We start from the raw sequence: 20267 nt of genomic DNA, 5'->3' as shown, positions 1-20267 counted from the left end.
TTTTAAGATAGATATTTAAAGAAAAAAAAGAGGAAAAATTAAAGCCACCTATCAAATAGGAACCAATTATGATGTGCTAAAATGCATTAAATGTAATTATAACAATAAAATCAATGCACCCTTTAAGTGTTATCTGAATGGGGAAAACAGAGCAAAAGGAAATGCAAATTTGTCACAGCAAATGTAACTGTGGAGAATTCTTGAGACATATTATTCAATAAAGAGCAGTTGCAAGTGATGGACATATTACAAAATTGACACTTCTGCCATAGCAAGGGATCGTTCCTTTGTTTCTACTCTTTCTTATTTTCTAATTTTCCTTTCTTCCACTTCACAATGTGTTTTAATTTTACTCATAGCTATGAACATAATTTTAAGTCATGAGTGCACAAATTCCAATAACTCCTGTCATTTTCATGCAATTGATGTGGTTCTGAGGCATTTTGTAAACAAATTCTTTCTTTAAGTGGCATTTTAAAATTGAAATTATTCATCTAACTGTCCAAGTTCAACAGAATACAGATGCCCCCTGTTGAAGATGCTCTTTGTATGTGATGGCCATCAAGATTGCATCATTCATAATTTTGGTTAAAATCAATGTGCTGGCGAGTGCTTGTCACAGAGAGGACCTTTTGCACTATACATTGAAACCATCACTTAGAAACAACACAACTCAGAGTGCTTGTGGACAGCACTGGTTAAGAGCCACATGCGGTTTTATATTCTGATCTCCCCTCTGCTCCCTGCCAATCTGTCCTTGGTTTAAGTGTGATAGCTGCTGGCCCATGCAACACTCTTCCACAATTGCCAGTGCTTGGTTTTGTAGCTTCTCTCAAAAGCATAATTACTCACTTTGCATGTTGCTAAATGTAGAGTCATAGATAACTTCTTTAATTAGAATTTTAGCCATACATAGTATATAGAATAACTTGAGCATGTTTTTATTGTATGTATTTGTGCTTGTGTGTGTATGCTTATTGAAACTCAGACATTAAGTAGAGATACTGATAATAACAGTGCCTCCACGTCATCCTTCATTCACCAAACTCATGGCAGAATGTGAAACATCAAATCATTTCTGGTTGTTATTGTTTTGCTTCATGATAACTCTATATTTGCATTTTTAAATTTAAGAAACTATAGTGCTCGCTTTGGCAGCAATATACTAAAATTGGAATGACACAGAGAAGATTAGCATGGCTCCTGCACAAGAATGACACGCAAATTCGTGAAGCATTCCTTTATTTTTTTTTTTAAACAGAAACTACAAAGGTGTTAGAAAATGAAAGTACTGAATAGCAAATTGAAGTAATGCTAAGCAAATTGTACTTGTTGAGACTTGAACTTAATTTTTTATAAAACAAAAGCTGGATTAACAAGTTATTTTTTTTTTCTAAATGTGACACAAGTTGCCTCATAAACTGGTTCCTGGAACTTTTACTAGCATCTCTAAAAAGTAAGACATTGTCTTCAATTGTATTTTCTTCTAGATTATATATTTTTAGTAGAAAATGTACTCACTTGATTTATGCTTTTCTTCTAAAGAGAACACTGGTTATTCCCTTGGAAGGTGCCTGAATTGGTTTATTATTTTAAGGAATATTTTTGCATCATTAAATAACAGCTAGGAAAATTGTTATTCCTTCCAGACTGAAATGGGAAGCTTATAAATGCAACGAGAAAGGCTTAATCTCTGATACGGCTTACATATATTGGTTTACAGCTATATTGAGTCCAGTTAGACTGATTTTTTTCATTCCTAATATGAAACTTGATGCTGGGAAATCTGATAAGTGAGTTTCATTTCCCTGGAAATTTATTGCTTCTATACCCACACGCAAAGAAATAGCACAAGTAAAAACAATGAGAAGTCTGTAGGCCAGGCATTAATGAGGCCCACTATTTTCTCAGAAAGATTCTGCATTGGTTGGAGAAGTTATCTGAGCTATTAAAATTGCAAGACATGCCATTCCTTTTAGAATCGATCATCTTTCCTGCTTGTCTTTCTGGTGTCATGTCAACTCTCAGGCATGTTGGATCAAGGAGAGGAGCCATTATCAATGAGCAAAGGGAATCTGTGTGTTATTTTCATGATAGTTGTACACAGGAACAGACAAGATCATTGTGGAATGAACCAAACAGGATTCATCCTTAAAGCTTGTTGCAAGCCATACTTGTCTCCTCTCTGCCCTCTCTCCTCTACAAGCCTGTCCTGCCTGTCCTAGAGCCCTACCCCCTTCCTTCCTGCAACATACTTTGCATATTCTGATTGCCCCTCTGCTGCTTATGCCTTGTGCTTGGAATGTTACAGATGGGATAACAGAAGCTGAAGAAGTTCTTAGAGAGCAAACTGTTTCCTTACATTAATTAAACCCATGACTAAAATTGTTCTGTAGCTGTAAAAGGCTAGGCATCAGGGGAGCAAGAGCTCACCATTTCTGACCTTAATTGGTGTCCTCTGTTTGCCAAAACTACACATAATGTATCTTGCTTTTTTATAGATAGTGAACCTATCAGGGAGGTTTGCACAATAACATGAGGCCCTGAGAGGACAGATTTCTCCAAGGTGAGGCAGCTAGTGAGGCTGAATTGGATTGTGATACCTCCACAATCTGCCTGACTCTGAAGTCAGTCCTTCGCTTTGTAACACTAAGCAGTGATTGGTGATTTCAAGAAACACAGAACCTGGGACTGGAGACATGGTTTAGTGGTTAAAAATACTGGCTTGCAAAGCCTGACCACCAGGGTTCAGTTCCTCATGTGTCTGAAATTTGTTTGCAGTAGCCGCAGGCCCTGACATGCCCATATTTTCACTTTCTCTCTCTCTCTCTCTCTCTCTCCCTCCCATATAATTAAATAAAAATATTTTCAAAAATAAACATAAAATCTTCACCCTCTTATATTCAAAAAGATAATATATGATGATACCAGCTATCAATCACAGGTGATGTCTCTATTTCTTTCTCCTTTCCTCTCCCACCCCATACCTCTAAAAAGATGGAATGGAGCAATTGAATTTGGGTAATTTTGATAGGAGAGAGAAGTATTTGGGGCAAGAATGTGGTCAGCTAAGTTAAAGCTAATTTAATCACAAACTAATTTAAACTCAGAATTTTAACATGTTTATAGACCCACTGTCAGGGTAAGCTTATCCAGAGAGGAGGATAAATTATAAAGAATAGACAGGAATCTTTAAATATTAGATCAAGAAAGATTTTACTCCACAGGCAATGAAAAACCCCCAAAACTCTTTGCAAGAGGAGATGGTGTTTACTAGTATATTAATGATAGTTCTAATCTACAAGGCCCAGACAGCAAGAGTAGCATATTCTCAAACACTGTGGGGCCAAACTTGTCAAAACAAATACTATAAGCTTCCTCTTGGTTTATAGCGTCAGCAAGCATGTGCTTTGTCGTGTTGAATCGCTGGAATTCATCCAAACACAGTGGTTGGAAGTAACCCACGCTTTGCAGATTTTTATGGAGCACCAGGCTATTTTAATCTTGCTGAGTATCAAGAAGAGCAAAGAAAAGAAGCTGGTGTAGACTGCTAAGCAAAGCCTCTCAAAGGGTTTTGAGCACATATGGCAACTCACAAGAAGAAAGCAGGAAGTGTGAGCCTAGAGGACACGGGGGACTGCCGAGGGGACGTTTAGACATTTGTTGCCGTTAATTACTACTTCCAGTTCTGGATTCTGAAGACTCCAGACTTCCTCCAAGAAGCTAATTTTCTAAACACTCATTTCCATGGAGATTTCTAAGGGCTTTGGAGGCTCCAGGAGAAGCAGTACTGGGCTTTGCCTTACTGACATCAGATACTGAGCCCTGTTGATGCGCAGCGAGTAAGAAGAGCGAGGGTACAGAGGGTACTTTCGTGAGCCAGGCAGGCTCTGCGCACTTTCAACATATTAGCACATGTACGTCTTGATACACTCAGGCAGCAGGCTCTAGCATTAGTGGAGCTTTAGTCATTGGAAAATAGGGATATAAAGAATTTCAATAGTTTGCAAGGTCATACATGGCTATAAGTAGGGTTAGTTCCAGTTATTAAATACCAGGCTGAGTTGGGTTACATAAAGCCAGTGTTGTATTGTGACCATTTGACGCAGGTCCCTTGTTCTTGCTAAGTTTGAGGTTCATCCAATCAGTAACTCCCTGGTTAAGGACAGGGCTCAGAGATATACCTCTCACCTTTCTCCTTCATGATGTAGCCAGAAGAGTAGCCAACAGATAGCTATGCACTAGTAAATGTGTCCTTATTATATAAGACAGATACTTAGCCCCACTACAAACACAAAGAGACAGGTATAGAATAGTTAAGTCCCGTAAACCTTATGTTTAAGCTCACAGGACTAGTAAGAGGTCATTGTAGAATACAATGTGGATTCAGACACTGGAAACAGTTGTCCTTGCCACCTTTTCCATTTAATCATATAACTTTGAAAATTGTTATATTAAGCACATTAAAGATGAAAATCACAGATCACATTTTGTGTTTTCTCCCTTATTTTATTTTCTTTTAATTAAAAAATTGCAGGAACGTAGTGAAGATGTCTCAATAGAGACCAGTGCTTTGCTCCCTAGGCAGATACATCTAGTATTGCTCACCTACAAAAACTTTAAAAAATTGTCTTTTCTCATTCTCTTCTTTCAAAAGCGAAGGTCCCAAATGAAGAAAAATCTTTAAAAACTGTTATTTTCACTATCTTCGTTGAAAAAATAAAGTTCCAAAGAAATAAAAATGAGACATGAGTATACTTACTGAAATTTAAACATGAATGGAGCTTAACTGCACGGCTCATGGACTTGTTCCTGTATTGATCAAGACAACTGAAGGATGCTGGGCATGCACAGATGCCAGGTTATATGTAATAAAATACTCAGAGGCCACTTAACAACCAAGAGTTGAAAACACAGCAATCAAAATGAGAGATTCTTATGCCCCAACTTTTTTTTTTTTTTTTTTTTTTTTTTGTCAGTTTTCTTTGAGATACATTGAACTCTACTACACAACGAAATTTAGCGGTCAATACTATATGTAACCTACCTGTGATTAAAAATTTAAAAGTACTTATAGCAACACTGATTTTTTTCTTAAATCACTGACACATTTTCTCAAAATCACTGACAGTATTGGGATAGGGTTTTTACATTCTGGTGTTCCTGCTTGTAAAATGTGTGTGTGTGTGTGGGGGGTCACATCTTAAGCCAATATTTACCAATAAAGCATGGCCATTAAGTAAAGTGATATGAGATAGATGTGCTACCATTGTTCCTGGAGGTCACATATAAAATATAAATATTTTTGTTCTCCATGTTTTGTTTTTCTATTTTAAGTATGTTTGGAAAGATTTTGAGTACCACTGCAGGCTTTTCTCCACTGAACTTCTTACAGCCCTTGTAAGGGATCTTTGTAAACTCTCTAAATGGAATTAATAGTTGCTACATTTCAAAACTTACCTTTTCAAATTTCCTTTGTTATGCACATATGTGTATGCATGTAGAGTGTTTGCGTATGGGTACGTGCATGCCAAAATAAAGTGTAGAGGTCAGAAAACATCCTGGGGACATCAGTCTCTGCCTGTCACCTTGTTACAGACAGGGTCACTGTCTGTGACTGTGAATCCAGAGTAGATGGCTTACAAGCTTCAGTATTGTCATGACTCTACTTCTCATTGCCATAGGTGTTCAGAGGTTACAGACACATGTGGTGCTTGTATCTAGTTTATGTGGGTTCTGGAGATCCAAACTCCATGAATAAAGCTTGTGCAGGAAGTATTTTTAGCCACTGAGCTATCTCCCCAGTCCAAAAATTTTAACATTAAATATCTACTAACAGTTTAGAAAATGCCTATGCTTTAGAATAATGATTTGAAAGTATTCATGTAACTGTTAGCTGACAACTTCTATGAGGTATATACTATTTAAAGTAATGGGTACATATAATATGCATTAAAAATTTAAAAGAACTATAAAATATGCCCTATCAGGAAAGACTATTTTCAGTGTATACAACTGACATCAATAGTCTGTTGTCTGCACAAAGTTATACATACTAACTCAGTTGGAATAATCATTGTTCAAACTTTCAAATGATGATGTCTTCTTGGACTTAATGTGAGAGGATTATGCAATAAATAGATATTTTAAATATTTTGAAAAGACAATTTTTGAGAAACTGAAATGGCTAGAAGAACAAGAAGTCAACAAGAATTTCAGGAAATATTAAAGTGCCCAGAAAACTTGATTTTCTAGGAAAGCTACATCTCTACAAAAGAAAGAAGATGAAAATTGTAGAAGTTCCCATTGGAAATACATCATCCATTAGGACATAACAAAAAACTGTGATTGCGGGTTGGGGCAGTGTCCCAGCAGTTAAAAATGTTACTAGAAAAGCCTGCTAGCTAGCATTCAGTTTCCCAGCATCAATGCAAAGGCCAGTGCACAAAGTGGCACATGCATCTGGAGTTTGCTTGCAGTGAAAAGGGGCCCTATCACACTCATATTCATCCTTCCTTCCTATTTTCCTTCTTTCTTTCTTTCTTTCTTTCTTTCTTTCTTTCTTTCTTTCTTTCTTTCTTTCTTTCCTTCCTTCCTTCCTTCCTTCCTTCCTTCCTTCCTTCCTTCCTTCCTTCCTTTCTCTCTCGTTCTCTTCTTACAAACAAAAAACACTATACTCTAGGAATCTGGAAGGTGTCACCATCAACTCTACATACATCCTGAATACCATGTGTGATGGTTGGAACTAGCTGCCTTCCATAAATTCATCTGTACTGAATTCTGGGTCCCATGATTGTGGCAATTTGAAAATTGGAGCCATGCTGCAGAAGGTGTGTTACTGACAGTGGGCTGGTGGGTTCTATAGCCAGTTTCCTCTTGCCATTATTCAGCTGTCATGCTGTGGTGTTCTACTTGCTCAGGCAAAGTTGATGTCCAATCTCTCTCCTGCCATCCTTTTCCCTGCCACCATGGAGCTTTCTCTTTGAGTTAGTAATCCAAAATAAACTCTTTCCTCCCACATGCTGCTTTTGAGCAGGTGCTTTGTGTGAGAAACAAGAAGGTAACTGCAACACCATGAAAATTGAATCTTGAGCACATCAATATCATGGTGAGATAAAAATCTCCAAAGTTTTGTAGCTTTTCTTAAGTAGAATTATACAAAAATATGTTTTTTGGCTTCTATCTGGCAAATGGCTTCAGAATTTGAAGTTCCATTGTATTGACGAACCCACATTTGTATTTAGGAAGGTAAGAAACAAAGTGTAAATGTCCCATCCTTTTAAAATCCACAGTCAGGGAACTCCTTAAAAAGACTTTCATTATGTAAGCAGTGGCCATTTGGACATACTCAGAACATTCAGCATAGTATAAACTAGAAGGCTGGATGGTTGAGAATCCAAATGCATTGCTTCCTGTAATGTGAAAATGAGAAAATCAAGGAAAATGCAGCCGTATCTTGGTAGTTGTGTCTTCTGATGGTCCAAAAACCTCTTTGTGGTTCAATGTACTTGAAAGTACAGTTAGACTCTTACCAGTAGATCAGAAACTAAGGGACCAGGTGCTCACTAATTTTGACATACACATGAACATAAGATCCATAACCTCATATACTCAGTTTTTATTAAAATATTTAAATTGTAGTTTTGCCCCCTTTCTCCCACCATATGAACTTTTCAAGAGGATTATGTTGGAAATTACCCTAAAGGAGAGATCTGGTCCATTATGATTTGGAAGGATTAAAGGTCACCTTATGTCATGTATATGCCATCTACTTTATAAATATTCATAAAAATGTCTGTAGAAATCCACAGTGCAGAGCACAGTGTGCTGTTCCACCCTTGGGTTTCTGGATAGGGCATACTAATATTTCTCTGAAGCGTACTTTACTTTGCTTATTTTTAAATAAACTTCTGTATAAAATAGTCTTATAGCTTAAATCTTTGCTTTGAGAAGACAAGCACCAACTAAGGGGAAATTTTCAGTTCACTAGAAGAAGAACCCACACATTAACACTAGCTTAAGGAGACATGCTGTACTTGGCCATACATGTAAGGGTTTTTTTTAGGTTTCTCTAGTCTGTTCCATAGATCTACATGCCTGTGTTTTGCAACTGTTATAACATTTAAATTACAGTAGCATTTTATTATGTTTCAAAATTTTACCTATGAAGCCGTCATCTTTGTTACCTTCCTCAAGATCACCTTGAGTATCGAGTATTATTGTGTTTTATTTTTTATTTCTCTGTAAAAATGTCATTGGGATTTTGATAGAGATTACATTAGATCTATAGATCACATTGGATTATATGGACATTTGAGCAATAATAAGCATGCTAATCCATGAACATTGAATGTCTGACTCTATGTCCTTTTTAATGTTTTCAAGCACGGTTTTATTATTTCAGTAAACTAGTGTTTTGCCTCATTGGTAAATTTATTCCTAACTATCCTTTACTTTCTGATGCTTATGCAAATGGATATATCATTTTCATTTCATATTTTTATCAATAATGTAAAATATGATTTTATTTTGATTGATGATTTATATCTTATAATTTTACTATTCATAACCAATCAGTCTATTCCTTTTATTTTTACTGGAGGAAGAATTTCTCAAATTAGTATCAATTATTATTCAATCTGTCTCCTTGTTGGTTATAAGTCTCTTCAGATTTTAAGACTTCCTCATCATTCAGTTTTGAGTAGACTCTGCTTCTAAAAATCTGTTTATTTCTCCTGTTATCTAATGAACACATAAAATTATGTAAACAGTCTCATAATCTTTTCCTTTCTTTAAAAACAATTTTACATGCATCTTCTTTTACCTTCATTTATTGCTGAGTACTTTTTTAAAATTTTTATTTATTTATTTATTTATTTATTTGAGAGCGACAGACATAGAGAGAAAGACAGATAGAGGGAGAGAGAGAGAATGGGCACGCCAGGGCTTCCAGCCTCTGCAAACAAACTCCAGACGCGTGCGCCCCCTTGTGCATCTGGCTAACATGGGACCTGGGGAACCGAGCCTCGAACCGGGGTCCTTAGGCTTCACAGGCAAGCGCCTAACCACTAAGCCATCTCTCCAGCCCTGCTGAGTACTTTTTAACTCTGTAATCTTGATAAAAATTTGTTTATTGTGTTAAATCTTAGCATCAAGAAACCAAAATTATTGTCACTGATTTTATAGTATTTACTGAAAATTTTAAATTGCATTTATTTTTGCTTTAATCATTGTACCTGCTGAATTTCTGCTTTATACTATTTTCAGGCTTTTCCATTTTAAATTGTTTTTATTTAATTGACAAATTATATACTTGAACATAATGTGATTTGGTCATAATCCCCTCCCAATATCTTCTAGCATACCCTCCCCCACTCCTCACTTCCATTGAACACTTCTATTCCAGTAGTTAATCTTCTATGTTGCTGACATTATTTTCTTTTTTACTTGCTTTCATGATTCATATTGATGAGAGCAGGAATGAGGGAAAAGAGGGTACCAATACATGATGTATCCATATGAAACATTTGTTAATTATGATAATAATAAACATAAAAACGCCTTTGAAAAGAAAGGGATGTTGAAATTAGAAAGTATATAATGGATGAACTGTGTGTAATTTACAAATCAAATGGCATTTTAAACTAAGCAAAATAAACTCAATAAGATTCAAATTTTACAGGGTACAACACTAATTGAATAAATTATTGAGAGAATCTAACAATTTCTTAAATTGATTGTGAGAGAGTAGACTATTTTCTCTGAGCTTCTGAACATTATTTTCAAATTAGGTTTTCAAGTTTCTTTTTTTTATAAAGGAAGTTTTCTTTAAATATTTATTTTTATTTATTTATTTATTAGAGAAAGAGAGAGAGCAAATGGGAAAGCCAGGGCCTCTAGTCACTGAAAATGAACTCCAGATGCATATGCCATCTTGTGCATCTGGTTTACATGGTACCTGGACAATCAAATTGGTTCTTAGGCTTCATACGTAAGTACCTTAACCACTAAGACATTTCTCCAGCCCAAGCTTTGCTTGCTTGCTTGCCTGCCTGCCTCCTTCCTTCCTTCCTTCCTTCCTTCCTTCCTTCCTTCCTTCCTTCCTTCCTTCCTTCCTTCCTTTCTTTCTTTCTTTCTTTCTTTCTTTCTTTCTTTCTTTCTTTCTTTCTTTTTTCTTAAAGCTTGTGAGCTCTTGCTCTTATATCTTTCTACAGATCTTCTTGTACTGTCACAAACTGTTAAGACATTGTTCTGAACCAGATGAAGGAGGCAAAGTTTATCAACTCCTCTTCAATGATCTCAGTCCAGAGACAGGAGCTCATATTTTGAGTAGGCCTCAAAGGATCTAAAACAGTACATAAAATTCACTTGCCTCTTTTTCTTGCCAGAAAGAAACTGTGCATAAAATTTTACTTTGTGACCATAAGCAATGCAGGTTTGAAGAATGCCTCGTGTTGATAAGGTAAACCTGGGCTTCTTGACCATCTTCATTCAGCTATTTATAGCCTTCATCTTATCTGGGATACTACAACTTCCTCATTATACATTGACCTTCCCACTATGAATTTTTGGATATTACATTGTGATTTAGGCAGTGTGTCTGTTTGGGGAAATGTCTAGGTTTTTCTATTATACCATTTGCTGATGACACCGTCTCTATCACCTTTTACTAGATAGTTATACTTCTTTAACTAAATTTTCATTTATATCAATTCATATTTACTTCAACAGATGTTTGACAGTTAATTCAGTTCCCTTATCCTTCCCAAACCATTATTGTACCTTCATTCAAGAAAAAAAATAAGTATTTTTGTCACTTTATGTCAACTTTAAAATGATTCATTCTTTGCATGTGAGAATTTCCTTGAGACCCTGTAGGAATAATCAATGCTAAAATTAATGGATCTAACCACTTACATGTATGACCCTGAGCTTCCTTACTTCATGCTTCCCTCTCTCCTTCTCTTCTTCCCTCTTGCTTACCTTCTTTCTTTCACTTTTGCTCCCACTCTTCTCTCTCCTGACATTCCTTTTTTTCTCTCTCTCTGTTTCTTTTTTCTTCTTTCTCTATTTCCTCCTTCTTCTATAATATTTTCATATCACAGTTTCCTTATATCCAAAAATGTATAGGGATATAAGTTATTTGTTCCAAACTCAAACACATATTCTATCTCTTTTGTAAAAAAAGTATGATAAATGGATTTGAAATAGTTCTTTAAATAAAACTTTTAAAAAATATATAGCATATTGTTCAAAATTCATTTTATGTTTACTGCTGGTAATGTACTTTGAGAATATCACAGGCTACTTTTATAAGTATAGGGAACATGTTAGTTTTAGTATATCATATAGAGGAAGGCAAATAAAGTTCTCCTTATAAGGTAATATTACTTAAGATCACATTAAATATCATTGAAGTAAGAATCTTGTTTTATAGAACAGTGGCATACTTGAAGCACATCTCAGTAAAAAAAAAAAAAAAAAAGAAAGAAAGAAAGAAAAAAAGAAGAAAGAAAGAAAAAAAAAAGAAACACGAAGAGAATAAAAATGAATATAAATACTTTGAGTAGTGTTGGTATCAGAGCCCTGATCTAAACAAATCAGAACCAGAAGCCAGGGAAATACAAAGAAGTTACTATTAGGGAGAACATCAGTAGAGTGATACCATAAACAGGCAAGGCATGGAAGGCAGTCTGCTCTACGCAGATATTAGGAGTGCCAGGCAATTTCTTTTACTAAAATGGTGATCTCACTGCTGCCATCACTCACTTTAGAGGACATTGTTTCAATAGAATATAATGTGTATGACATCCTTAGTATTTGTACAACTTGATGAATTTAAAGGGGTTTTATAAACTTATTAGTTAAGAATTGGAAGATTTATTATTTATTCTAAATAGTATAGTTATCATTAACAGTTTATTCCAAATCATCAAACTTTATCTTTTTTTGGAGGTTTTTCTTAGAGCATTACATAGTATCTCAGGTTTGAAAAATGTTTTTTAAAAATTTCAGAATGATCCTTTCATTTTCATTCTTAATTTTTAAGTCACTTTTAATATTGACTAGTACTTTTATAACTGTTGTTCAGTTGTTGCATACAATTGAGGGTACAATATAAAATACATTTTACCCTTCAATTTTCACTCAAATAATTCTACAAAGTAAGCACATTTCTAACTTTAAGCCAAGACTTCATCCTTCATGACATGAAAATCTATAAACGTGCAGGCTAAGATTGGTTTTCTAAAGTTAGAAGACCTTTACAGAAAATAGGTTATATCACTTTTATTGCTTACTACTCTTTTACAACTTACTTAAAGTCTTGTATGATTTAAATAACTTAATTTTCTGATGGCATATTTTATAAGTGTTTAATGCTCTTCCTTTGTTAATCAGTCTTATCTCCTCTTTTATGTACTATTAGAGGATAACATTGCAACCTAATTATTTTTACTCACTGTTATTGCATTTTCTCATGAATATATGTGTACCAGTGCTGACAACAAACTAAGAGAAATTGGCAATATTCATAGTAATGATGATATAGCAAGAGTTCTTATAAAAATCATAACCAAAGTGTGCATATGGCCCAAGGGGGACAAAGTACCATCAGCATCCTAACACGCTTCTTTATTATTCCTTCTCTTCCCATGTGGTTTCCATCTGTTGCTTGTGAATAATTTCACTGAGGTCTAGTTCACAGTAGGGCTAACTGAGCTCTTTAGAAGAGCCTGACCCTCAACTGAGAGTTTGGGTCTCAGGTATAAGTCTTGGAACTGATTACCTAGCCAATACTGACCCAGTTCAGGAAATTAGAACCTGACCAGCTGCACTTCCCAGGTTGTCGGCTGCAGGCTGTTACCTGGCTTTCTCTCGGTCCAGCTTGCTCTCCTTGACATCAGAGCAGACACAGATGTATCCACTAAACCACTTTTCAGCAGTGTTCAATCTTGCCGTATCAGTACAACCTAGATTCTTATTTAAGTGTTAGTGTGTGTATGAGAGATTGAGGTTTTTTTTAATTTAAATATATTCTTAAATTTAATAACTAATGAGTTGTAAAGTAACCACTATTGTGCCAAGTGGAAATACACATTCACTAAAATGTAGCAAAATTGAAGATAAACTTCTAAATTTGAGCTGAATATTTTAGTATGCTCAAGTCTCTGAGCTTGTGCTCCCAATTTTTTTTTTAAAGAGAAAAAAAAATAATTGAATTGCATCAAAAGTGATTTTTTTTTTCTTGAGATAGAGGCAAATACTTTTGACTGGAAATGTCTTTTTAGCCAGTGATTTATTATTTGTTTAGGCTAGTATTCTAATAATCACTTTCTATAGATATTTTGTTGGTATTGATCACTATGGGGAACATGGTGTTACTTTGATTTCAGGTAGGATCACTGCATTGCCCTCAGCTGGTGACAGCTTTCAAGTAGGAAGACCCCCATAAGGAAGCATCAGTGTCTCCATGAACCCCTCATGTTCAGAGTTTGCCATACACAGGTTCCTACATCTTTTACCTCAGCACTTTTGTCTAAAGTCTCCTGTGTAATCTTGTTCTAAGCCAAATGATACTCCTTTTTTTAATGCACCAGTTCTGGACATTATTAGATCATCATATGTTCTTTAAGGTGACTTTGAAACCACATATTGCAATTTCTTGGTGACTCATTTGGCTCAGGGAATTTAGGAAATGGCGAAGATTGAAGCAATCATGTGCAGAATCTGGTAAGGGTGAAGAGCACATTGATTTGCAAAATAGAGCACTTCTACCCTTTTCCCTTTGGCGTTAAGGTTTATTTAGAATTCATGAAGTAGTATCTGTACTAAAGAGCTTTGAACTATTAAAGAGAATTATTTAACAAAATTTCTAAAAAATGTTAGTGCAAATTGGTCTGTCTTGAAATTCTGGTGCTTTGTTATTTTGCCACCAAGAAAAAGGCTTTATAAAAAAAAAAGGGCTTGAGGGAGAATATGAATGTAATAAATATTTCATTTTGTAGCACATCGTGCATTGTTCTTCAGTTTCAGACCTTGCCAGCAGTCAACACAGTAGTAAATTTCAGCACCTGTGGACCAGTTTCAGTAATTTATGATTTCCATTATATTTCCATTAGAGATGGGCTGAAATAGTTCAGGCAAGTTCACACACCCCAGCCATGAGTATGATTGGCCTGAGGCATGTTTGCATGTGGGTTTTGGTGGCATGCACACTCTTTGTTGTCTTTTATCCTATCACTGGTGACATTAGGGCTACTCATGACACTGTCTCAAAAATGTCAGAACACAGAATGCTGGGACAGACATCTACTACCTCACAGTCCTCTTTGCCAGAATCAATAATCCTTTAAATCATTCATTTAAAAAATACTCAGGAACCTTGGTTTTATGTATTGGAAAAATGCAGATGAATGAGATGATTCTTGATTTTGAGGGATTCCTATCAAAAGAAAAACTCATTAAAATAAATGGAATTAAGTATTGTATCCTGGTATTAAGTAAAAATTGTCCTCTGGCTAATTATGGTTAGATTTAGGATTTTTCTACTTTACAATGATGTGAAAATATATTCCTACCACCATTCAGAATTTTGGTAAATTTTCATAACCATATGTACTAAACTGCATGTAAACAAAGCTTAGCTGTGATCTGTGGTAGGTTAGGTGTATTGAATGAGTTTCAAATATATTATTTTTGACTTAAATGTGTTTATAGAGATAAAAACCCCACTCTATATCAAGGTGCCTCTGTCCAATTAAACAAATAGAAATTGTAGTATAATCCCAAGCTCCAGATAGTACTACCATTTCAAACACCAAGTACATGGGAGCAGATAGTGCTGAGGATATGAGAAAACCTCTTTCTAAGCAGAGACACTGGTATGAACAGAATCAGAGGCAGAAAGCATGGATTGTCTGCACATGAGGTGCAGAAGAGGGTGGTGCCAACATCAAGCTGTGACCCAGATGCAGTGAAGTCATAGGGCTTAGTGTGGTCTTCACTTGCCCCACTGATCAACACTGGAATAGCATATAAGGCTTCCTTAAATAGTCGTGGAAATCACAGAAGAATGTAAAGAATATTTAGGAAACTAACAGCATTTAAAGAAAAGTTTATTTAAGTTAATGTACTGAAATACATTTGCCTAGATTGAACTTAATTTTGTCATTCTTTTTACTCTTCTCATTGGATCAATTTTCATTTGAAAAGCCAATTCAACTATGAAGATAATGCATTTTCTTGACATGTAACCTTGAGATGTAACTTTTAATAGGTAAATATACTATAGTTATTAAAATGCTTAATATAGTTTTATTTAATCCTTTTTAATCCATAATACTATAAAGACTTAAAATGCTACAAAAGAAAGAAGACAAATATTAAATGAAAACTATGTATTATTGCATGATGATGTATTATTATTATTATTAATTATTATTATTATTATTATTATTATTATTTGATGCCATGATGACAAAATATTAAAAGAATCATAGCATAACTGGAAAATTTTAAATGTTCACCATAAAATGAACATAAAAATAAATTCTATTAGCTGTCACAAGGCTTATGAGGAATTCTAAAAGTGTCATAAGGGAATATGGTACAAATACAGTCTCAGGATTGATTTTCTTTTATGTCTTCACTTGTATTTTTCTATACATATAATAGGTAGTATCTAGTTATATAATTGGAAAAATTTAAAATATATATATATTATTTTGGGGCAAAAAAGAAGTGAAGAAAGGCCAGCTGTGATGGGCCATGATTATAATTAAGTTATTGGAAGACAAGTTCAAGGCCCTCCTGGATGTGTCTTTCACACCCCATCACATCTGTTTATGGCCTGCTTAAACTCCAAATAAAGACACAAAAAGAGTGAAGAGGGGAAGAAGAGGAACAGGGCATACAAGAAACTAACAAGGTCACTATTTCATTCTCATCCTTTGAAAGATGTTGATTATGGAAATTTAAGATGTATAAATATTTATACCTGATATATCAAAGTTACCTCGGTCAGCTGGACCTCCCACAAAATGTACAAATCTGTCAGAGTTTAATTATACATTTAAACTACCATTTTTAGTGCTTTTCAGACATCATCTGTTGCTTCCAAATCTTTCATTTAGTACAAACCTAAATCACCTGTCAAATATTTTCTTCCATAATTTTCTTAAAGGCCTAGGGAAAAAATAAAATCTCACCAATTCTTCTATAATTGCAAACTTCCATGAGGGAAGATAAGACACATTTCTGTTGCTTTCAGGACACTATCAGTCATCCCTTGTCCTGGGAAGGGCATTAGACATTCCCTCTCTAGAAGGTTAAGTCAGTGGAAGAATAGGAAGTACTCTTGATACATGGGCCCATGGCCAAATGCCTTTGAGAGACTGGTTTAAACAAAACCAAGCAATTTACCTCACTAGAGAATTCCTGCTTGTGTCTTACTGATTCAAATCTCTGAGGAGGAGCAGATTGAACCCTCCTACCAATTTAATTTGCTTTTTCTATCCTTAACCAAAGAGAATTAAATACTCAACCAACTTTTTAAAGTGCCTGCAAACACTAACTAACTTTTATGGTAACATGAATAATTATGTATGTGTTATGTTTGGTTTGAAGGATTAAGAGAGCACCAAAAAGTCAAAATCAAAAAGAAATTCTTGAAAAGGGAGAACTCCCAGAATATAAGTTGAAACACACATTTAACAAAATATTGCAAGGGTGCATGTTCAGTGGCTCACAGTGGAAGATAATGTGAAGTTAGTGCTATAAAATTTGCTTCTGTAATCCCTCCTTCTACAAAATGATGATATTTTTATGTCATCTTAGAATCAAAATAGAAAGAACATAAGAGATAGTAACTAATGAATCAACAAGGACACATCATGTTAATGATTTGGTTAGTGCTTCATTTATTAGTGAAACAGGTGATCTGCCCAAATAGCTGCTTCATGACCCTCCAGAACCAGCAGACAAAGTGTACTGCACTGGGTTCTTTTCTAGTAGCTAACTTTATTCACTGGTAGATTCCTCTAGTGACTGATTCTAAGAGTCCCAGTTCTAACACACAACTTTTTAAGAAATTTAATAATCACTTACTTATTTCTAATTAAATTTACTTTAAACTGACATTTTCAGAACATAAAACATAAACATTTTAATGTCACTGTGTGATGTTCTGACTATATGTACATATATTACATAATGTTTAAATCAGGTTAGGAATATTTATCTTTTTAAACATTTCTCTTTTATAGCTTTATTTGTTTATTTATGAAAGAGGAGGTAGAATTTATATATATATATATCTCAAAAGAGAGAGAGAGAGAGAGAGAGAGAGAGAATATAGAGAATATAGAGAGAATATAGGAGTATGCCAGGGCCTCTTGCCACTGAAAATGAACTTCAGATGTATGTGCGTTGTTCTTCTTGTAGCTATTGAAGAATTTAACCTAGGCCAACAGGCTTTGTAATCTTTGCAATAAAGTTACTTTAACTTCTGAGCCATCTCCCCAGCCTACACTTATCATTCTTAATAGTACAAACTTTCAAAATACATTTTCTAGTTTTTTAAAATGTATTGTACATTATAGTCAGCTGTAACCAACATGGTATAAAGTAACACTTAAGGCATTTTTACTCCTAAGTATAACTTAGAGATTATTGATCAACCTTTAATAATCTCTTTCCTCTATTTGTTCTGTTTCTACAGTGATTCTACTCTCAACTTTAAAGGACACTCTCATTTTTATTTATTTATTTATTTTTATTTATTTATTTGAAAGCAAAAGGCAGAGAGAGAGAGAGAGGCGGAGAGAGAATGGGAGTGCATGCGCCCCCTTGTGCATCTGGCTAACATGGGTCCTGGGGAATTGAGCCTCGAACTGGAGTCCTTAGGCTTCATAGGTAACCACTTAACTGCTAAACCATCTCTCCAGCACAACATTCTCATTTTTAGATGGTATAAAAGGCTATTCCATACATGTGTTTCTTGTCTGTCTTATTTTTCTTCATATGATAATATCCAGTTCCCTCCATGTTGTTGCAAAAGACAGAATTTCTTTTAATTATGGCTAAATATAATACTCTGTGCATGTGAGCTCCATTTTCTTTATCAGTTAATAGACAAGGTTATTTCAATGTCTTCACTATTGTGAAGTGCTGCCTTGATCAGGGGTAAAAATGTCTTTTCAACATGCTGATTTAATTTCTATTATTATTATTACTATTATTATTACTTATGTACACAGTGAGTATACCACCATGTTGGTACCATCCTTTAGCCTCTTCCCTGTCCTCCCCCTTCTGCAGGGACTCTCCTTGTTGGGGAATGTGGGTTGTGCATTGTGGGGTTAGTCGTCACTTTTGGGTAAGAGGCAACATCTCTGTGCATAATGTCCTAACATGTGGCTCTAACAATCTTTCCGCCCACCCTTCCAGGAATTTTCCTGAGCCATGTTGGGTTGATTTTAAGTCTACTTCAGTGATGAGGTCATTGGAGTCTCTGTTTCTCTGGATATTTGGCTTGGTAGGAGTTGAATGTTCTCGGTGTCTATCTCCTTCACCCTTGTGCTGATACCAGGTTCACCAAGAAAGCAGCACTTTTGCTCATCTCTCCAATTACTCTATGGTTTCAGATGGGGTCCTGGTGGGGAGTGATGGGCTGATTCTCTCTTCAGGATCTGTGTCCGTCTGAAAAGGAAAGCAAATTCTCCACTGGAGAATGCAGTCAGCCCCAGATAAATGGGATAATCATTATTATTTTACAGAGAATTAATAGGATTAGGTCCTTTTGTAGCCCACTATTGGTGGAAACTTGATAATGGAGAGTAGGCTCATATTTTTGGATAGGGTTCTGATTTGTTTCCCAGAACCAGCTCTGGGTTCCGTTCCACTGAGCACATCAGTTAGCCAAATCAAGAGCATTTGGTTACCCACCATGGCTGGTGCCACTACTGCACTTGTGTGAACATCACAGCAGGTTGTTTGCTAATGGATGAGTAGCTTAGACCAGGAGTTGCTTGGACAGATGTTGGTCATTTTTCCCCAGCCTCTCATGTAGCACCTTCTAGCACTAGACAAGCTAACTGACTGGGGACTGACTTCCAGATTCCAGCCAAGTCATTCCATGCTCCATACCAACAGCATATGGTACCTTTGGCAGTAGGGTCTTAAAGCTAGCTTTTGGTGGATCATCAAGTACGCTGACAGAAATCTATCTTCTTTTGTGAAACCTTGTAGGTTTCTCTGATCAACAGCTCATTGTGGTTGTTACCCACATGATGGTACTGGGAGTTACAGACCAGTGCCAAGGAAAAGAAGGAAGAAAAAGATAAGTAATAGAAAAGAGAAAGAGAGAAGACAGAGAAGAAAACACACACACACACAGAATATGTGAGAGAGAGACAGAAAGAGAGAAGGAGAGAGAGGGAGAGAGAGAGGAAGGAGAAGATTAAGGTAGTGATCATCATACCCTCTCTAGGGTCCTGTGATTCAGGTGTTCCCTCTAAGGACCTAATGAAGGTTCAACACTTTAGTCTGTCTTTTAAGATATAGAAATTTATGGTGCCATTGGCATTTGGGTCCAGTTTGGTGTGCCCCTCACCCTTACCCTTCCTTCCCTCCCCACCATTCCTGTTGCTTATTATTTATGTCAGCACCTCAGACATATAAAGGTTAGGAGCCACAAATGAATGACACCATGCGACATTTATCTTTCTATGATTGGGTGATTTCACTGAGAATGATCTGTTCCAGGTTCGACCATTTTTTCTTCAGATTTCATTGTGTCATTTTTCCTTACTACTGTGTAGAATTCCATCATGTAGACTTACAAAATCTTGGTTATCCATTTGTCTATTGATGACATCTGGGATGTTTCCAGCTCTTAGCTATTTATTAATTGAGCAGCTATAAACATGGTTAAGCAAATCTCTCTGAACTGAGGGATGGAGCTTTTAGGGTAAGTGCCCAGTAAGGTAATATATGGGTCTGTTGGTAACTCTCTAGTCAACCTTTGTAGGAGTCTCCATATTTCTTTCCATAGTGGCTGTACCATCTTACATTCCCACCAGCAGTGAACGAGGGTTCTTATTTCTCCACATCCTTATCAGCATTTGTTTTCATTTGATTTTTTTAATGTTTCCTATCCTTACTGGTTTAAGGTGGAATCTCATAGTTGTTTTAATTTGCTTTTCCCTGATGTTTAGGGATGATTAATATTTTGTTCAGTGTGTGTTTGCCATTTTTATTTCTTTCTC

The 20267-nt window shown here is 35.6% G+C and overlaps 1 non-coding gene across 1 annotated transcript; it reads left to right on the top strand.

The window, feature by feature from the left end:
* The first annotated feature begins 1143 nt into the window (after positions 1-1143).
* On the top strand, positions 1144-1248 carry LOC123459658. Its single transcript, XR_006636416.1, has one exon. It is a non-coding gene; the product is annotated as a U6 spliceosomal RNA (small nuclear RNA).
* Positions 1249-20267: the final 19019 nt, after the last annotated feature.

Source organism: Jaculus jaculus, chromosome 3, assembly GCF_020740685.1.
Source record: "Jaculus jaculus isolate mJacJac1 chromosome 3, mJacJac1.mat.Y.cur, whole genome shotgun sequence".
NCBI classification, from domain to species: Eukaryota; Metazoa; Chordata; class Mammalia; order Rodentia; family Dipodidae; genus Jaculus; species Jaculus jaculus.
Note: the sequence above shows the minus strand (reverse complement) of the source record. Positions and strands in the feature narration are given on the sequence as shown.